Below are 6,043 nucleotides of genomic sequence, written 5' to 3'. Positions count from 1 at the left end.
CCTCTCAAGCTGACTGTATACATGACACTAAGTTAATAAGGGATTGCAGAATGAATGGAAATAAATATAAAAATGAAGAAGACAATTAAACTCAAGTAACAGTTGTAAATATTAGCTATATACTTCGATATCGTTTGGCTCTGCATCCCTACCCAAATTTCATGTTGAATTGTAATTCCCAGTGTTGGGGGAGGGACCTGGTGGGAGGTGATTAGATCATGGGAACAGTTTTCCCCCTTGCTGCTCCGTGATAGTGAGTTCTCACAAGATCTGATGTTAAAAAAAAAAGTGTGTGTCACTTCCCCCTCAGCTCTCTCTCGCTACCATGTGAAGACATGCTTGCTTCTCCTCTGCCCTTTGCTCTGAATGTAAGTTTCCTGAGGCCTCCCCAGTCATGCTTCCTGTACAACCTGTGGAACTGAGTCAATTAAACCTCTTTTTTTTTAATTTGCATAGATTTATTTACCTGATTTAAAATTTTGAGTCTCCACCTCAAAAGCTGATCTTTGAAATTTTCCTGAAAAAATATGGAACGCTTCACTAATTTGTGTGTCATCCTTGCACAGGGCCATGCTAATCTTCTCTGTATTGTTCCAATTTTAGTATATGTGCTGCCGAAGAAACACACCTCCTTTCTTAATAAATTACCCAGTCTCAGGTAGTTCTTTATAGCAATGTGAGAATGGACAAATACATACTTTGTATTAAATAATATAGTAAGTAAATACATAAATACATTCATTCAACAAATATTGAGCATCTACTATGAATGTTCTAGGCTCTTATCAAAGAACTGGGTATATGATATGAATATGACAATGAGGATGCACCCATGGTGTTTGTAGTCTAGTAGATGAGACTGACAACAGACAAGTAACTAATAAATAATAAAATAGTATGTTGTGAATAAGTGCTACAAAGGGAAATAAAGCAGAGTTATGGGATGTTGGGGAAATGGCTTTTTTAAGTAGGATGGTTAATTTACAAGCTGTTTCAGGAAATGGCATTGAACAGAGATGTGAATAATGTGAAGAAGTGAAGAGTGGGAAGGGACTAATAAGAAGGGCCCCTACATTGCACAATTCCAGGATCACTATTTACATTGTTCCATGTGTTTTGAAGTTGTGTATTAGGCATAGATCCATTTAGGGCTGCCTACTCTGGTTTAAAGCTTTATTTGATTATGTAATTTAAATGAATCCTGCAAGAAACATGTATATCTTTTAGAAAAAATAATATATCTCTAAGATAGCATCCCCATACCCTCCACTGCTTCTTTCCTTGAGTTGGCCTACAGGTGTATGGTGAGAGAAAGTTTACATAATCTCATAGCTTTGAAAAAACAGCCTCTTCAGGTCCACATGGTGTCCTTGTACAGTCAGAAATATCTTCGAGGATGAACATTTATTACCAGGATAGCAATGGGATGTAAGGAGGGGTTGATGAACTTCTCTTGTCTCACTTCCTACCACAGGTGCCATCTGTTATAAATTCATGGCTGGCTATTACCACTGATAAAGAGAGAAGTCTTAAAAGCAGGTGGGAAAAAAAGGCAATTTTAAGTAAAATGGTTAGTTTAAGAGCTGTTTGAGGAAAGACCATTGAACAGAAATGTGAAAAAGTGAAGAGCAAGAAGGGGCTGGGAAACACAGAGGGGAAAAAATAGCTAAGAATTACAGCATATTTCTTATCAGAAACTATGGAAGCCAAAAGACAATGAAGGAGTGAGGTAGCAGTGTGGATATCTGGTGGTGGTGTGCAGGGACAGATAGGAGACAAAAACTAGTCATAAAATTCTAAGAGATTTTGTCAGTGAGAGAGAGGGAGGCAAGAGAAGCCCATCACCCTTCCCCACATCTATTGCTTTTCAGGCAATAAATCTTCATCCTTGAAGATTACATCTTCATTTAAAAAAATTTAATTGTGGTGAAAAATATATAAAATTTACCATCTTAACTATTTAAGTGTACAGTTCAGTTACAGTAAGTGCATTCACACTGTTGTGCAATCATCACCACAATCCGCTCGCAGAACATTTTCATCATTCCTAACAAGAATTCTGTACCCATTAAACACTCTATTCTTCCCTTCCCCCAGCCCCTAGAAATCACCATTCTGTTTTCTGTATCTATGAATTTGACTGTTCTGGGTATCACATATAAGTGAAATTATATAATATTTGTCCTGTTGTATTTGGCTTTATATCTCCCACATTTAAGTATCAGAATTTCATTTCTTTTTAAGGCTGAGTAGTATCATTATAGGTATATGTCCTATTTTGTTTATCAATTCATCCATTGATGGACATTTGAATTGTTTGTATCTTTTGCCTATTGTGAATAATGGTGGTATGCAAATATCTATTCAAGGGTCTGCTTTCAATTATTTTGGGTATATATCCAGAGGTGGAATTGCTACGCTGTATAGTAATTCTATGTTTAATTTTTTGAGGAACCACCATACTGTTTTCCACAGTGGCTGCACCATTTTACACTCCCACCAACAGTGTACAAAGGTCCCAATTTCTACTTATTCTTGCTAACACTAGTTTGTTTTCTGATTTAAAAAAAAATCATAGCCATCCTAGTTAGTGTGAAATGGTATCGTATTATGATCTTGGTTTGCATTTTATTTTTCCCATAACTCAGAATGCAGTAAGATATTTTATTTTATTTCATTTATTTTTCAAGACAGGGTCTTGTTCTTTCAACCAGGCTGGAGTGCAGTGGTGTGATTATAGCTTACTACAGCCTTAACCCCTGGACTCAAGCAATCCTTCCACGTTGGCCTGCCAAGTAGCTGGGACTACAAGCATGTGCCACCATGCCCAGCTAATTTTTAAATTTTTTGTAGATATGGGGTCTCACTATGTTGCCTAGAGTAGTCTTGAACTCCTATACTCAAGTGAATCTCCCAACTCAGCCTCCCAAACTGCTGGGATTATATGCATGAGGTACCACTCCCAGCTTGGTATGCATTTACCTAATCGTTAGTCATGTTGAGCATCTTTTTTGTGCTTATTGGCAACTTGTACATCTGTTTTGGAGAAATGTCTATTCAAGTCCTTTGCCCATTTTGGAATCAGATTATTTTCTTTATGAGTTGTAGGAATTTAAAGAATATTCTGGACATTAATCCCTTATCAGATATATGATTTGCAAATATCCTGTGAGTTGCCCTTTCTATATTGATACTGTCTTTTAATACTCAAGGACTATATTTCTGATTAAACAAGTATACCATCTGGTCATAGGGAGCCTATTTTTGAAAGCTATAAAATCTCATAAGCCCTCTCTTACCATACACCTGAAGGCCACCTTAGGGAAAGAAGCGCTGCTGGGTATGGAGAGATTATTACAGAAACAGATCATTTTTTTTCCCCAAAAGAGCTAAGCATTTCTTATAAGGTTCATCTTATTTAACCAGACAAAGCTTTAAAGTGGAGGGGACACCTAGTTGGTTTTTGGTCTTCCCTCACAACCTAGAGAGGTTCCGGGGAGAAAAAGAGATAAGCTGGAGAGAGAAAGAAGTCAGTGGATGTACCAACAGCCAACAAAAAGATTCTTCTAGACTTCTTCAGGGAACCCAAGAGGAATGTAAAAATTATGTAGCTCAGCACTGGGCTCCAGAGGCGGGGAGCCCTCTGGACTCTTCCCTGAAGAGAGTTGTATTATCCATTCATGTGAGAATCAGGAGGACTTCTGCAACCGAGGATCACTAACCCTGGGGAATTTCCACTTGAACACTTCAACGCTTCTTTATATGGATCATCATCCACTCATCTATGACTTAATCAGTCCAAAAAGCCAGGCTTATACTGCGAGGCAAATAATCATTCTATGGGAACATTGACTGATCCAAGATAAAATACCTAGAATACTGGCATTTGGAAGTAACCAAGAAATTTCTAGATCCCACCTTACTCCCTGTGGAGAGACCAACTAGTCAACAAGCCCCGTTATACACTGTTATCTTTAGAGTACCTCATTCTTTTTTCTTTCATTTTTGAGATAGGATCTCACTCTATCGCCTAGGTGGGAGTACAGTAGCACCATCATAGCTCACTGCAGCCTCAAACTCCTGGGCTCAAGTGATCCTCCTTCCATAGTCTCCCAAGTAATGGGGACTACAGGTGTACACCACGTCCTGATAATTTATTTATTTATTATTTATTCATTTTTGAGAAGGAGTCTTGCTCTGTCACTCAGGCTGGAGTGCAGTGGCATGATCTCAGCTCACTGCAACTTCTGGCTCCCAGGTTCAAGCGATTCTCCTGCCTCAGCCTCCTTAGTAGCGGAGATTACAGGTGCATGCCACCACGCCCAGCTAATTTTTGTATTTTTAGTGGAGACAGGGTTTCACCATTTTGGTCAGGCTGGTCTCAAACTCCTGATCTTGTGATCTGCCTACTTCAGCCTCCCAAAGTGCTGGGATTACAGGTGTGAGCCACTGCGCCCAGCCTATTTTTTATTTGTTGTAGAGATAGTCTTGTTATCTTGCCCAGGCTGGTCTTGAACTCCTGACCTCAAGCAATCCTGCCACATTGGCCTTCCAAAGCCCTGGGATTACAGGGTGAGCCACTGTGCCTGGCCTGGTGGCTCATTCTTAAATATGAACAGACAGTTAATTATTACCAGAAAATTAAGAAAAGCTCTAACATAAATGACAAAGATCGAAATAAAAACACAGAAAAAAATTAACTCAGTGATAACAGAAATAATGCAAGAAGCAGAGGAAAAAGGAAAAAGCTCTTCAATATTCTTTAAAAATAAGATACTGTTATCACCAAATAAGAATAAAACGCTGCTTTTAAAAAAATTCAGAGAACAAAAAAGCATTATTGAAAATTAAAAATTAAAACTCCTCAAAATTTAGAGCTTTATTTTGCTCTCACGTATAAGAAGCCTGGAAGTGCTGGAGAGGATGTGGAGAAATAGGAAAACTTTTACACTGTTGGTGGGAGTGTAAATTAGTTCAACCATTGTGGAAGACAGTGTGGCGATTCCTCAAGGCCTTAGAAATAGAAATTCCATTTGACCCAGCAATCCCATTACTGGGTATATACCCAAAGGACTATAAATCGTTCTACTATAAGGACACATGCACACGAATGTTCATTGTAGCACTGTTTACAATAGCAAAGACCTGGAACCAACCCAGATGCCCATCGATGATAGACTGGACTGGGAAAATGTGGCACATATACACCATGGAATACTATGCAGCAATAAAAAACGATGAGTTTGTGTCCTTTGTAGGGACATGGTCGAATCTGGAGAACATCATCCTCAGCAAACTGACACAAAACAGAAAATGAAATACCACATATTCTCACTCATAGGCGGGTGAGGAAAAATGAGAACACATGGACACAGGGAAGGGAGTACTACACATCGGGGTCTACTGTGGGGAATGGGGAGGGACAGCGGTGTGGGGGAGCTGGGGAGGGATAGCCTGGGGAGAAATGCCAAATGTGGGTGAAGGGCAGGAAGGCAGCAAAACACACTGCCATGTGTGTACCTATGCAACTATTTTGCACGTTCTGCACATGTACCCCAAAACCTAAAATGCAATAAAAAAGAAAAATAAAATAAAATAAAAAGAAGCCTGGAAGTATGAAACCCCGAGGCTTCCACATTCCACACAGCAGGCAAGTAAAGACAGATATGTCTCTGCCCTCAAGAGACTTCGAGGAAGTCTTTCACTCATCATTTCCATCCAGCTGAATAGAACATAGTAATCCGGACAAACTTACCTTGCAGAAGAGACTGAGAAATGACTTATGTAACCAGGTGACTAGTTAAACATCAGTTTTCCTATTAAGTAAAGAGAATGGATCTAAAGATCACAGAAAAGTTGGAAGATACAGACATGAAATTTTATAATGTCTCATAAAGCAAAATAAAAAATAAAGTTAGATGGAAAATAGGAGAGAAAGTAGGATAAATGTTCTAGAAAGAGAAAGTAGTCCCCAAGAGAGGAGGATATAAATTAAATATCACAACTATGCCTCATAACTGAAATAACCTGAGTCCCTTAATTG

At 38.8% G+C, this 6,043-nt stretch overlaps 1 non-coding gene across 1 annotated transcript; it reads right to left on the bottom strand.

Moving 5' to 3' along the window:
• Positions 1-521: 521 nt before the first annotated feature.
• Positions 522-626, bottom strand: LOC118147500 (U6 spliceosomal RNA). Its single transcript, XR_004733957.1, has one exon. It is a non-coding gene; the product is annotated as a U6 spliceosomal RNA (small nuclear RNA).
• Between the last annotated feature and the right edge of the window lie 5,417 nt (positions 627-6,043).

This window comes from Callithrix jacchus, chromosome 14, assembly GCF_049354715.1.
Source record: "Callithrix jacchus isolate 240 chromosome 14, calJac240_pri, whole genome shotgun sequence".
NCBI classification, from domain to species: domain Eukaryota; kingdom Metazoa; phylum Chordata; class Mammalia; order Primates; family Cebidae; genus Callithrix; species Callithrix jacchus.
Note: the sequence above shows the minus strand (reverse complement) of the source record. Positions and strands in the feature narration are given on the sequence as shown.